Source organism: Pinus tabuliformis, chromosome 9 (assembly GCF_031772625.1).
Source record: "Pinus tabuliformis cultivar Carrire ecotype Pingquan chromosome 9, CPIR1, whole genome shotgun sequence".
Classification (NCBI taxonomy): domain Eukaryota; kingdom Viridiplantae; phylum Streptophyta; class Pinopsida; order Pinales; family Pinaceae; genus Pinus; species Pinus tabuliformis.
In genome coordinates this window covers 1,478,338,588-1,478,354,373 of record NC_142307.1, presented here as the reverse complement: position 1 = coordinate 1,478,354,373, position 15,786 = coordinate 1,478,338,588, and positions in this window count along the sequence as shown.

The window sequence follows — 15,786 nt, the reverse complement described above, 5'->3', positions numbered from 1 at the left end:
CTCCGCTGCAAGAAGGAGTTGGCCAATCTGAAAGATTTAATAATGGAAATCGAGCCTGTTATTAGGGACATCCAGCAATACCGCCTGGAATTGAATAAGAAGAAATGTTTCAATCATCAAGGCGACAGTAAGGGCGCTTCAGCTGTTAATAGTTGGCTTAAGAAATTGGATGCCCTTCTCCAAGAATCATCAACCATAGTGCGTCAGTGCACACAACCAAGTTATGACGTTATTTTACGTTATAAAACGAGCAGAAGAATCACTTGCATGATTTCAAATATTACCCAGCATCTCCAGCTGGCTCACGAGTATGGCCCCAGAGGTTCATCATCTCACACCTTACGTCCAGGTCAAAGTCAAAGCCAGCATTTAAACAAAGGATATCCACCGTGGCAGAAAGATAGGTTCGATTGCCCATTTTGGTCTTCAGTTGCAAATTTAAAGGGTCTTCAGCTACAGTTTCTGCCCTTTCATTTATCATCAACAGATTTGAGTAGAAGAAGGAACGCTATTCTATCTTCAGAAAAGCTGATTGATTTTTTAGTTTTATTTGTTAATAATGATAAAACAGATCCCTTGTTTTGGATCGAGCTGTTTTTTCAAACATGAGAATGAGAGTTTATTTATTGTATTGTATATGATTTGTAGGGAGAGAGTTCTGAGAGGTGCGTGGAGGAGAACAGAGAGCTTTATTGTACAGTTGCTTGACAGAGATTAATGGCAAAATACAGCTCTGACTCCTGAGATTCTTGTGGTGTGGATTTAGCATTTTGTCTTTTCTTATGTTTCATATGTAGCTTGTAATGTTTTACATTTCATTTCATAATCATTTTCTGTTGAATACTTTTAAATGAGAAAGGCAGAATCTAGTTTACTGCTCTGCCTTGGGAGGTATTCATTTTCTATGTTTTCTTCAGTTTGATAAGGATTCAACTATTGCCCTTGTCAACCTCGCAGCGGTCTTTCACTACATATAATTCCAATTTGATTGTTAAACTTCATGCTTATCTTACCTCAGGAGATAATCTGCGTTTTTCATTTAATCTCTGCTCTTGTTGTCTTTACCCCATGCAGCCCAGAAAACCCAATCATTTATTAAAAACCCTTTCCATATCAATTTACTGGCCTAAAATCAGTTCTAGTTTGAAGTCATCTCGCATCCTATAGCTCATTTTCTCGAGATCGACTAGAGAGAGCCCTCTCCTGTCCTCGTAGGGCTAGCTACGAGGCTGAGCTTGGTTTGATGTGGCCTTGAGTTTTGCCTTCCTCAACCTGAGGCAGATTCAAGCGCTAACATAGTGGCGACCATACTGGGGAAGATGGTTTGTTGTTGATGTGACATTCGACTTGTAGATTGTCTTGCCCCAGTACATGAAATCCAGTTGTAGATCTGACAGCAGTCAGACACATATGAAGGCTGAAACTTTCACCTGGCGACTCCAACTCGATCCAGACAGTCCAGTGCTCACTGATCCATTTATGCAATGGTAGGGTATGTGGCAAACCCTGCACTGTGTGAAGCTGTAAAAGAAGTAAGAAATCAGTTAGCAGATTTTGAAATTAATGAAGATTTTTTCAGTGCCTTGCTTCAATGTTTGAAATCTCCGAAACTTCCTCTTGAAGCTAAAACTGGTGTCTGTGAGTTAGTTGTTGAAAGAATTGAGAAGGAGATTCAATATTTGAATGAGCAGATCCAGTCATATGATTTCCGAGACCCTAAAAAGTTCTTGGAAACTCTTCCTCCTTCGAAACAAAAAATAATAGAGTTGCCTACAGATGTTTACATTGACAGTGTGCAGCTGGAGGTATGTATTGCAGAGTTGGGGCAACAAACGGAGTCTGGCTTTCGCGATCCTATTGCGATGTACATGGAAATGTTTTTCAGTTTGATTGATAGATCAGGCTGTCTTTTACGTGACCCGGCTCATTACGTGCAGGAAGGGCTGCCTGCAATTACATCTGTGTCCTGGTGGACACATTCTCAAGTGGCATCATTCTCAGGTTTACTTGAATGGTTGATCTGGCATTACAGTATTACCTGATCTATTGTTTTTACAACAAAGTAGGGTAAATTTTGTAAATAAATAAGCAGCCAAAAGGTAGAATTTTGTTCCAGTTTCATTACAGTTTAGTTTGAAGTTTGCCGAGTCAGTTTTTCAATCATTTCAGTCAGTTTCCAGTGAATAAAATTAATCGTGTCATTTCTTCGCAATAATGACTCCATTGCCCAATGGATGGAAGCACTATCTGCTCTCCCAAAGATCTGCAGTTCTTGGCACCTCCAAGAAGCGGCAGCTGCCATCCCCATTGGAGCCAATGTTAGACTCCGTCTTGCCAGTTTGCTGTCAGAGTCAAATTATCAAAGTTCATTTCTCGTTATGTACATTCCTGTTTGATGTCTAGGTCAGCAAGGAGTTAATTTGGTATTTAGGGCTAGGTGCAAGTTATTGTTCTCAAGGTGCTTCATAATACCTGCGGGCCAGAGGAAGATTTCCAATAAGCTTCATTTCAAGATTTTCATCATGTTCGAGGATATTTCTTTTTCAAAACTTTGTTTTGAAAAGGAAATTTTCAAATTTTAATGTTTGTAATAAATCTATATTTTAGAGTCTCCTGCCTTGAAATATTTCAGAAGCAGCCTTGGTTATCTTTTCCTAAGCCAAGTGCCGGATCCCTGCAAAAGACAGCAAAGTTATCAGTCCAAAAACTCAGAAAAGCCAAAGGAAAAGCATTGTATTAAATGACCAAATATCAAAGTGCAGAAACATTATGAAAGTGGGTTATCAAATAAATTTGAAATTAAATTTGATTTGATGAGATATTTTGTTCATGGAAAACAAATTCATTTGCACGAAATCCGCAAGGCAGAGGTCGAATTGTAGATTTGGAGGGCCGAAACTATGTTTGCATACCTGTAGACAGCGTGGAGGCGTGCGCTACGCATTGGAGGTGTGCACTACGCACTCAGGTGGGTGCTACGCACTGGGCCTCACTGGCTAGTGTAAAAATACACAGGCGCTACGCACATAGGTGTGCGCTACGTGTTGGGCAGGGGCGCTACCCACACAGTGACAGAGCCTAGAAAATTGTTGTCTTGCGCCCAGTTTCGTATCAAATCGGCTCCATCGACTTGCAAGATGACACCACAGTATGAATCTACTCGATATTGGAGTAACACAAGATGCAGTAGTTGAGCTTAAGAATTTGGCAGAAGAAGTTACTAAGCTTTCTTTCCAAAATGCAAAACTGGCAAAAGAGCTAGCAGTCGCCCAAGAAACAGTTTTTGCTAGAGGCGTAGGGAAACCAACCAGAAGCTCTGGTCAGCGTAAGAGCTCTGAGACAAAGATAAGAAAACCACAATCTGGGAATAGAATGTCTGTTGTTGGTCAAGATGATGTAGATTCATGGGATTTTGATCATGAAGATATGAAGAGAGAGTTACATGCAAGGAAAGATAGGAAAGCTAAGTGAGGGAAAGGCTTCTCATATACCTTACCGTGATTCTAAACTCACTCGCCTTTTGCAGTCCTCACTGAGTGGACATGGACATGTATCACTCATAGGCACAATCACACCAGCATCAAGTAACATGGAGGAGACACACAAATTTGCACAAAGAGCCAAACGAGTTGAAATTCGTGCTGCTGCAAATAGGATCATTGATAAAAATTCACTGATCAAGAAGTACCAAAAGGAAATTTCCAGTTTATGGATGGAAGCCACGATCTGTGTTGTGTTTTAGATGTATAATTTTTAAGGCTTTTGCTTTGTAGCATTAGACTTATTTCTTCACCAGTCGAGTGACGGGAAAATAAATTCTCATTTTGAGAATTTTGAATATAGATATTCACCTGCTAAGCTTCGGAGTGTTTTCGTTGCGTTATAAAGGGGATTGCATATATTATTGTTCTTACTGAGAAAATCATATCATGGCTCATCCTGGTTTTATCTCTGGATCCATTGTTGTGCGCATCGATAGGACAATCTACCAAATTCTTGATTCAATTGGCATAGTACTCTGCTACAAGAAGGAGTTGGCCAATCTGAAAGATTTAATAATGGAAATCGAGCCTGTTATTAGGGACATCCAGCAATACCGCCTGGAATTGAATAAGAAGAAATGTTTCAATCATCAAGGCGACAGTAAGGGCGCTTCAGCTGTTAATAGTTGGCTTAAGAAATTAGATGCCCTTCTCCAAGAATCATCAACCATAGTGCGTCAGTGCACACAACCAAGTTATGACGTTATTTTACGTTATAAAATAAGCAGAAGAATCACTTGCATGATTTCAAATATTACCCAGCATTTCCAGCTGGCTCACGAGTATGGACCCAGAGGTTCATCATCTCACACCTTACGTCCAGGTCAAAGTCAAAGCTAGCATTTAAACAAAGGATATCCACCGTGGCAGAAATATAGGTTCGATTGCCCATTTTGGTCTTCAGTTGCAAATTTAAAGGGTCTTCAGCTACAGTTTCTGCCCTTTCATTTATCATCAACAGATTCGAGTAGAAGAAGGAACGCTATTCTATCTTCAGAAAAGATGATTGATTTTTTAGTTTTATTTGTTAATAATGATAAAACAGATCCCTGGTTTTGGATCGAGCTGTTTTTTGAAACATGAGAATGAGAGTTTATTTATTGTATTGTATATGATTTGTAGGGAGAGAGTTCTGAGAGGTGCGTGGAGGAGAACAGAGAGCTTTATTGTACAGTTGCTTGATAGAGATTAATGGCAAAATACAGCTCTGACTCCTGAGATTCTTGTGGTGTGGATTTAGCATTTTGTCTTTTCTTATGTTTCATATGTAGCTTGTAATGTTTTACATTTCATTTCATAATCATTTTCTGTTGAATACTTTTAAATGAGAAAGGCAGAATCCAGTTTACTGCTCTGCCTTGGGAGGTATTCATTTTCTATGTTTTCTTCAGTTTGATAAGGATTCAACTATTGCCCTTGTCAACCTCGCAGCGGTCTTTCACTACATATAATTCCAATTTGATTGTTAAACTTCATGCTTATCTTGCCTCAGGAGATAATCTGCGTTTTTCATTTAATCTCTGCTCTTGCTGTCTTTGCCCCATGCAGCCCAGAAAACCCAATCATTTATAAAAAACCCTTTCTATCAATTTACTAGCCTAAAATCAGTTCGAGTTTGAAGTCATCTCGCATCCTATAGCTCATTTTCTCGAGATCGACTGGAGAGAGCCCTCTCCTATCCTCGTAGGGCTAGCTACGAGCTTGAGCTTGGTTTGATGTGGCCTTGAGTTTTGCCTTCCTCAGCCTGAGGCAGATTCGAGCGCTAACAGGACTTGTGGATAAAATCATTGCAAGAGATATTTTCCACAGTAGAGGGATGTTGGGCCACGCCTGTACAATGTGCAAGAAGCCCGGAAAGTGGGAGATATTGCTTGTAGTGTACCCATACTATATGCAATGGTGGATAACAGGAAGGATGACCACCAAACTTCCATAATCGAAATGGAAGGTAAGCTTTGCAATCAAAGTATTTCTACTTTAATTGACCTTGGATCAAATTACATTTATGTCAGCCTAGCATTCTTAGAAAAGTGTCAATTTCCAAAGGAGACACACACAAAATCATGGTTGGTTCAATTGCCAATAGGGACAAAGGGAAGAGTTGAGTATTGGGTGAGAGATTTCCCAATTGAATTAAATGGAATACTAATCGTTGCAAACCTTAACATGTTTCCATTAGGAGTGTACAACATGTTGTTAGGTATGGATTTGTTGTACAACCATTGCACCAAGGTAGATTTATTTGAGAAGGAATTAGTGGGGGGAAAGAAGGATATTATAGGAAAAGAAAAATCCCATACCAGTGAGATTAGTAACATCCATGCAAGCTAGGAGAATATACAAGAAGAGATGCACCCTATTTGTTGTGCAAATATCCAACAATGTTGAAGCTAACAACAATGGTGGGGAAAGCGAGAGTGACATTCTATCAGAATATTCCATTTTGAAGTAGTTCCAAGATGTATTTCTTGAAGAGATACCTAGGTTTCCTCCTCATACAGAGGTGGATTTATCTATTGAATTAATGCTAGGAGTAGCTCCAACATCAAAGGCCGCATATAGAATGAGCACTCTTGAATTAGTTGATTTGAATCTATAGTTCAAGAAGATGTTGGGAAAGAGCTACATAAGGCCAAGTGTGTCTCCAAGGAGGGAAAAAATATTATTCGTGAAGAATAAGGATGGCATCCTCTTGTTGTGCATTGATTATAGGCAATTGAAAAGGGTGAGGATCAAGAAAAAATATTTATTTCCATGGATTGATGATCTATTTGATCAATAAAGTAGGAGTAACATTCTTCTCCATGATTGATCTAAGATCAAGCTATCATCCACATTAAGGATGAATATATCCATAAAACAACCTTCAGAACAAGGTATGGGAATTACAAGTTTGTGGTAGTTCACTTTGGGCTTACCAATGCCCCTGCAACTTTTTTGTGCCTTACGAACAATGTGGTGGACCATTACTTGGATAAGTTTGCGATAGTGTTTGTTGATGAAATTTTTGTCTATTCAAAAACCAAGGAGGAGCATCAAGAGAATTTGGTCGTTGTACTACAGCTGCAAAGAGAACATAAGCTTTATGCAAAATGTGATTTCTTTCAATCATAGATCCATTATTTGGATCACATTGTCTCAAAAGAGGTAGTAGTATTTGATGCAGAGAAGGTAAATTCCATCATGGAATGGCTAACGCCTAAGAATGTGGCTGAATTTAGGTCCTTCGTGGGACTAGAAGGCTATCACAGGAGGTTTATCAAGAATTTCTCCAAGATTGGCCACCTAATTATTTCATTTCAAGGGAAGGGAAACAAGTTTGAATGGGCAGTTGAGTATGCAACAAGTTTTGAATAGCTAAAACAGTTGTTAACCAATGCATCAGTGTTAAGAATAGCAGACCCTGAAACAGATTTTTTTGTATGCATAGATGCCTGCAAGGAGGGACTTGGTGGAGTTTTGATGCAAGAAGGTCAAGTGGGTTGTTAATAATCTCGAAAATAAATAAAAATGAGAAAAAATATGTGACTCATGACCTAGAATTGGCTTCCATCATCCATGCATTGAATATGTGGAGGCACTACCTCCTTGGTGGAAAAGTTTCCATAACGATGACCTTTTGTACCAGCTAAACGGGGCCAAATATCTCAGCAAGATTGACTTGAAGTCTGGTTATCACTAGGTACCGATCAAAACCTCTGATGTGTGGAAGACTATCTTCAAATCCAAGGAGGGCATTTTTGAATGGCTAGTCATGCCTTTCGGGTTGACGAATGCCCCCACAACCTTCATCATGTTGATGGAAGACATCTTGCAACACTTAACTAACTCATTTTTGGTGGTGTATCTAGATGATATTCTGATCTTCAACCAGAGTTGGGAAGAGCACCTCCAACTTATTCGACAGGTCCTCCAAACCCTGTGGCAACACAAGCTATGTGCCAATTTGGAGAAATACACTTTTGGTATGACAGAGGTTCAATATCCCGGGTACATCATTGTTGAGTGGGGTGTGCATGTGGACCTGGCCAAGATATAATTCATTCGGGATTTTCCAACCCCAACCACTCTAAAATAGCTCTGTAGCTTTCTGGGTCTTTCCAACTTCTACCACAGGTTCTTGTTGGGGTTCTCTCATATCACTTGGTATTTGATTCAAGTCACCAAGGGAGGAGCAGAAGAAAAGTTATTTTGGTATAAATCCCAACAAAAGGCGTTTGTCAAGTTGAAGCATTGCCTCTGCTCTGCACCAGTGCTCACATTTCCAGACCTGCAGCAACCATTTGAGATCAAGACAGATGCCTCTGACTATGATATTGGTGCAGTTCTTACTTAGCAGGGGCATCCTGTGGCATATCATAGTGACACTTTTAGAGATAGTCTGAAAGTATCCCACCTATGAAAAATAGATGTATTCCATTGTTCAGGCATGCTGATAATGGAAGCATTACATTCTGGGAAAGGAAACGGGCATCCACACATACCACTGACCCATGTTGTTCATACAAACACAAGGGAATTTCAGAACGATCGCCATCATAAATTGTCCACATACCTACAACAGTTCTATTTGAACACTAATTACAAGAAGGGAAGCACCAACAATGTTGCAAATTGGCTTAGCAAACCATCGGTCATGGCACGGACCACTGTGCTCGACTCTTGTGGGCACGAGACTGCAAAGTGGAAGCATCTTTACAAGAGTGATCCAGAATTCGAAAACACATACCAAACGCTCCTGGAAGGCAAGAAGGTTCCAAATTTTCACCTACAGGATGCACTGTTATGCCACCTCGAACACCTTTGTTATCACTCAAATTTTCCTTGAAGTTGTTGGGAAGAGGAAAGGGGTCTGAGGTAACCACAAACCAACTTTTAGATAGAGAATTCAGCCAATCTGTATCCAGAGAGGGCTCTCTATTTAAGTTTTAGCTTTGTTTTGAAAGATATTAGGCTAGTTGTGAAGTTTAGGGGTTTTGATTGAGTTTGGGTGGTGAAATTCGATAACAGAGGGGTAGGACTGAGTAGTTTAGGCCATTGGGCTAATGGAGTCAAAGAAGATGGCTTAACTGGATTTGGTTTCTTAACAAGGGATGGTTTCATAGGGAAAGATAGTAAAACAGGGAACAAATAAAGACTTAAAAAGATGGAGTGGGCTCAAAGGGGATGAAGGGCAATTAAGAATCCTTCAACATATTTTAAAGAGGGAAATTGAATGATTATCAATAAAGAGCAACTAAGAATTCTTTACTAAATAATCAAAGTGAATAAACTAGGAAACATGAGCAATTAAGAATTCACTGTTTATGCCAGTTTAGAGGAAAACATTAAGAACAGCAACGATTGAAAACAAATTGCACTCAAGCACTTTCTGAATTATTCTTTTTCATTTATCATTCAGATATGAAACACAGTTGATATAATAAACAAAAAAACTTTAAAACATGAGATATAGAAGGCTTATTGATTTGGTGTTTGACTCAGGAATCTTGTGAAAAGTCCTTTGCATCAATTCTTTATCCAGCTAGCCATACAAATTTTTGTCCAACAACACTTTATTCCAAAATAATCAGTATTATAGCAATGTCTAAGAATCCACCCTCAATACTCCAATTGAGGGAGTATTTATACAAAAAATTCTACAAAAAATATCTCATAACAGAGTGAGATGTATTCTAGGATGACTATGAATAAGTTACAAGAAAATAAAGACAAATGGCCTCGTAGATAGGAGAAAAGGCAAACTGATGTTGTGTTGTTCCTATTCTTATGAGTGTACTGGAGGCAGGCCCTATGATTTGGCTTGCTGCTGTCTTCTTTGGTAACTCTGTGTTGGCTGCCCTGTTTTCACTGATACTCTTTACCTATTCTGATACACTTTGACCTGTTTGATCTCTGTTTATCCTTTTTACCATCACTTACTACAGTAAATAGCCAAAATTTACCCAAGGATAATTTTACAAAATTTCTAACATTTCTTCCCACCATTGTGTTTCTGGCATTTTGGTTTTTTGAAGTTTTCTCAGGGTCTCATCAGTTTCTGTGTACCTGAAAAAGGTAGGCTGAATTGGAAACAATTGTTTTATCTCATGCTCAACATAGAATAAGTTCTCTAGACTGTCAAAGAGAACTCTGCCTATAGGCAATGCTTTTTCCGTTGATGCACTTGTTGATGGACCTGCCTGGTTGCTTGCATATTGATTCAATTTCTCCATGTAGTCTATATGCCTCATTAGTTTATCATTGATAACTAAAGGACTAGGCAACCCTTTACTCTGCAAAATATCAAATCTCTTCATGTAAGCATTAATTTCTTCCTGCATGTCATGGCACCTTCTTTCTGAGTTTTGCATCAGGGTTCTTTTAGTAAAAACCATTTTGACTTCCAGAATTGTCCCTGTTCTCTCTTGAATGCCCAACTCTTCAAGCTGGTATTTATTCCTGGTATTCAAAAATTGTATGAGCCTGCTGGCTTCCTCAGGCATATTTCCTAACTCTGCCCTTGCTTTCTGAATTTCTTCTTGAGCTAGCTTCACTAAATCAATTTGCTAAAAAATTATTTGAATTGATGGCCAAACATCATTTATTGATTGAGTGATGTTGGCCCAAAGAATTTTCCTAATCTCTGTTAAAGGTTTATCAAATGTGATATCCTTTTCTAATGATTTCACTCTATTTTCTAGCCCTTTAATCTCTCTTGTCTTTTCTGCAACATTTATCTTTGAGAGATCATATCTCTGTTCTATGTTGGCATACTATTCTTTTACCTTTTTAAGCTCTGAAACTTGCAGTTTCATGTCCTCCATTGATTTTATTAGCTCCTCTGTGCTCAAATTGACAGTACTATCCTGTGCTGCTCCTACTGTTCCTGTTGTTGTTGTACCTGTGACCATCTCTGCTGTGTTTGCTGGAATGTTTGGTGCCAGAGCTGCTCCAAGGGTGGAAGGGACTGCAGTCGAAACTACTAGAATCACATTGGGAGGCTGAGAGGTCGACTCTCCCTGCTTGTCCTTCAATGATTTCTCCAACTCTTGTTCAGTTTCATTCAGTCTTTCATTAAGTTTTAAGAGAAAATCCATCAGCTCTTCTTCAGATTTTTGCTTTATGATCTCAGCAGTCTGTGGATGACTTGAAGGAGGTAGCTGTAGCTGCTTCCTTAAGGCAGCAATATCTTCATCTTTCTTTTTGATTAAGGCTTCAGTAGCCTTTATATCTTTGCAATCATGACCCAATCCAATAATTATTTCTTCTAAAGACTTTATTATGTTATCTTTGGCCTGGGAAGAAGCTTTCTTCAAATGTAGTTGGGCAGTTGTGTTATCCAAAGAATTTTCCAACCTCTAGGCCATCATAGCCTTGCTAGTTAATGTGGAATAAATCATTTTTCCAGTTTGCTTGTGCAGCTCAATCTAATCCAAAGGATGAATATCCTTTGCCATGACTTCAAAATTGGTTCTAAGATAGTTTGCTGCTGATTTGGGCTATTGCACTTTAGGTTTGAAATAACTCATTATCATTTTACTTTCTTTGATGTCATAGGCTGACATCAGTCTGTTTTGATTTGTGGGAGTCATTTTCAAATATTGGTTATAAACTTGGAGCCTTAATGGATCATTTCTGGCTTTTATTTCTATAAATGTCTTCTTGATATTTGAGGTGTCATTTCCTGGAGGCCTAAAAGATGATACCTCTGCACTTTGTTGTCTTTCTAGCTCTTGCCTCTGTGAACTAGTGGATGTTCCTCCCACTGGAAAAGTTTGTTGGCTATCTACTATTTCTTTTCTCCGACTATCCATAGTCTCTTCAACAAATTCTTCTTGTGACAGGGGATTTAGCCTTTGCCTTTTTGCACCAGGTTGTTCTGGAGGTCCACTGGCAGGGGTGGCTATTTCCCTATCTCTCTTTTTATTTCTTTCCTCATTAAGAGGAGTTTGCAAGATTAGAGGCTCTCCCACATTGTCCTGTGTTGGAGGAGCTTGCATTTGAGCCTGTTCCTTATGTTCCTTAGAAGTTCTAGGCTGTTTAGACATTGTAGACTGCTCTGTGTTTTGGGCACTGGTCTTTGGTCCTTTTCCCTTAGATGTTTCTGTAGCTGGTATGCTGGTATCCTGTGAATGTTGCTGAGAGGTTTCAGTTGTAGAAGCACTAATCCCTGACTTTTGTACCTGCCAAAAAGAATCCAGGTCAAGTGTTTTCTCAAGATCTCTCATAACATTTTCAATATTGACTTGTTCACTATCTTTTTCTACTAGGGTCCCTTCCACCCATTCATCCATATTTGCAAATTGTTCAATCTCTGGAATCCTATGGTGAATGTATGGTGACAACCTGTTCTTCATTCTTCTATCACATATAAAGCTATTAGGGTCATATGGTACCCACCCAAAACTCTTTTGCAACTTAAGATGATCTTCTAAAATTCTTTCTGCTTCTTTCCATGCATCCCTAGTGTTACAGACAAAAGGGCCTAACTGATTCTTGATTCTAAGCTGAGCTTTCTTCTTGGCATTATAAAAATGGACCAAGTCTGAATTTATCATTTTCCTGAAATATTCCAATGCAAAGAGCCTCATTGGAACATACTTTGGTAGCTTAAAAGGGCAGAGCTCACACCCATATATCCTGATTTCTGTATGGTTCTTGTATAGGTACCAATCACCTATTCTGTACTGCTTAGAGAGCTGGAGGATCTTCTTCATATCACCATTGATCTTAGGAGGGGAAACTCCTGTCAATAAGGTGGTTGCTGGGTGAACAAATAGGTCAATGAACTCATTGTAGGAGTAAGGGTTTTCAAAGGTACTGTGGAAGACTGCAGACCAGAAGATTACAGACCTTGGATTTCCTCTGGTGTTAAGTTTCATGACAAGGAAGGGGAAGTTCTCTGACTGATAATACAGCATAAGATGATATATGAAAGTGGTGTATTTGAAAACTCCTTCATTGTCTAGTCTTAAGAACTAGTCATGAATCTTATTAGCAATATAGGAGGCATAGTCATACTTGATGGCAAGGGGTTGTCCAGGAGTGAAAATTGACAACAACACCAGGGTTATCTCATCAATAAACTCACTAGTGTTGAATCCCATAATTAAAGATATCATATCAACAATTAGTCTTCCCATGTCTGTGAAGAAAGCATGCAGGTAAGGTGGTGGGCCATCAGGCTGATGCTTTGGTGACATGAAAGTCTGACAGATGTAGTTCAGTTCTGACTGAGACAATTGAGTGGATTTCTCAAGTAAATATCCCATGGAAATGGGAGTGAGAGCTTGACTGGAGTAGAATTGCAACATTTCATTGATGGATTGAGTAGTTATTGGAAAGAGGACTGTTTGGCTTGGAGACATAACTGCTCTGTGGTTAGGGTCATAAATTGCCTGGCATTGGTGAATTATGTCAGGGAAAACATGGACTGAGGGGAGAAAATACATGGGGATGTTAGATTCCCATAGTCCTAGGATGTCAGAGTCATTCAGATAGTTGTCTCTACTTTGGCAAAAGACTTTGAGGTGGTTTTTATCAGTGGATAAGTCTTTTATCTGAAAGTCTTTATCCGCAAGAGGCAAATAGTCTAAATCTTTATGAGGGGCATTCATGGGTGCAACAGTCAAAGACACAAGGGTTTCCATTTCTGGTTCTTGTGGATTCATAAAGGAATTTGGGTTTTCAGTAAAAAATGGGCAAATTCATAGGTATGGGAACTTATATGGTGGAACAAAGACTGAATTTGTAGTAAATTTTGGCCTTTTATGTGGAATTGTAGTGTAAAACGTGAATTTGTAGGGTTTTGGCGAAAATTGGATAAATACCTGTGTTTAGGGAGTGAACAGTGCAAAAACAAGTACAGGCAGTAGCTAACAGGTTCTGGGCTACGTCGGCTACGAGTTTCTTAGCAAGGTGGCGGTTGGAAATCTTGGACAGTTGACCTCGACGTTCTTGCATGGGAGCACAGGTTTGCAGTGAAAAACAATGAAAATGACGTTTGTTTGGTTTTATTCACAAAGTCAAAGTTGGCGGGGGTTTTTTTGTTTTTCGGGCAGATGACGTAAGCGAGAAATGATGTTTTATCGTATGCGGAGGGCGGTAAGCGGTCTGGTATCGTACCGCTTTTGGGGATGGGCGATATTTGGCCGAGAGCTAGCGATTCCATAGATCACTTGATGCGTGGTGGAGGTACGGGGGGAAAACCACTTAGTGATCACGCACTAACGCACGATCACTAAGTGGTGCGCGATATGCATTGAGGCCGTCTGATCTGGAGGATCTGATCGGACGGTTGACGGGAGGCGCGATACGGCGGAGTTTAATAGTGGCGGGGTCGGGTTCTTAATTAACTATGGGTTAGTTAATTAATCCCAGTTTAAAACGTATTGTGGTTATATTTAACCGTCGGGGTGGGATATATATAAAAAATTTGGGGTTTTTCATATTTATAATACGGGAAAAGGGTAATTTTCTTTTATTTGGGATTTATATAATAAAAGTTAAAATTTAATATGATCAAATGAATGGAAAAAGCGCTAAGTACAATGTTTCCGAATATATTTCATCATATAACATATTTGACTTAGGCTAAGTGAGAAATGAGGGTTTTTATAAAGATTTATTTCAATTTTCCTAAGTAAAATAGGATTTTACTTAGGAAAAACCTTATGAAAGTAAATGAATGACTTTATGGATGATTTTAAGTATTTAGGCTTTTAAATCATTGGGCCGAGGGTCCGGTCCCTCCAGAAGTCAGAGAAATGCTCTGAGCCCCTCTAATCTTCAAATGCCTTAGTACTTAGGGGGAATTAGTGAAAATTAGGGAAAGATGAAAAGGGGAGTTAATAATTTGACCTTGTCTTGCTTGAAATTCTTCCAGTGTAATGTCTGCCTTGCACTTGTGATGAAAGTGAAAATTAACACATTTTAGAGTCATTATCCATCATATGTAATTCTGCAACATCATATACCTACCCTACCTAATTTAACCTAACATTTTTTCTTCTTTATTTGGGTGCACTTAGACTGGAAAACCCTTATCACACTTTCCTTTCTTTTACATGTAGATATCTATCTAAGTCTAACCTTATTACATCCAAGGGCTCAGATTAAACTGTTGAGCTCCTTTTATTCACTCTACCTATCTACTTATTTGCCAAGTTTAAACAGTTTGGTCAGATTTTATTCTCTATCTCTAAAACACAAAATTCAAATATGAACTAGCTAAGCTTAGGTTGTTTGACTATTCATCAATTATGGCATAAGTTAACAAGCTGCACACAATTGTTTATTGCATAAGAGTAAAATGTAGTGGCATTTAGACTTGCACACTTTCTTTGGTATTTCTTTAGATGGAGTTCATTTTCTTTCACTTTTTTGACCATCTCATTCTTTTCACCCTTTGATTTTTCTTTTAGGGTATGTTAGTGTCGGTCTTGAGCCCTCCATCAGTGATCAATAACTCTTTGCATATGCATTTATAGGTGTCTCATTAGTGTCAGTTTTGCATCCCACTAGGCATGTCATAACACTGAATGGAGGAGCTGGTCTTTGTTCCCTTCTTGGCTTTGCTGGATCAGGTCATACAACAATGTAATTGAGTCATGCTTGTTCTTATTTTTTGTCTTGAGATCCCATGGTCTTAGGTCTAGGGTTTTGAGTCAAAATCATTTCAAGGTAATGAGTCAAGTTCAGTGAGTGCCCACCAAGCCAGAAGGATGTATGTACATATGTTTCATTGTTATTTTCATCAGCTACAGTTCATTTTATGCCTTGGATTTAAAAAACCCTGTTTTTAAATCCAAGGTCATGAGGAATTTGTAAAAATAAAGAAATTTTCAAAAATTTGTAAAAGTGCCGGCAACAACCCTGGTTCCTTCACTACAGTCCATCAGGCGGTCAACCTGCAAAAAGAACGGAGTCAAACGCATCAAGAGAGCTCATTTCAGGACAAAAAGACTCTAAACAGTGTTAAAAAGCAAAGCAAGTTGAAAACATTAGAAAGTGGGTTCTAAAGTTAAATTTTTTTTAAAGTGACCCTATAAAAGCTAATTTCCCTCTCAATTCACTCTTATTGTGCATTTGAAAGTCAAAAAAATTGTGTTAGAGGCAAAAGGAGGCAATTCGGGCAAGTTTCTGCAAGTTTCAAGGTTAGAAGTGGTGCACGACCATTCTGGACAGGTGCGCGACCACCTGGGTGCGCGCGACCAAACGGAGGCCAAAGCGCAGTGTTAAATAACACGGGCGCGACCAAACG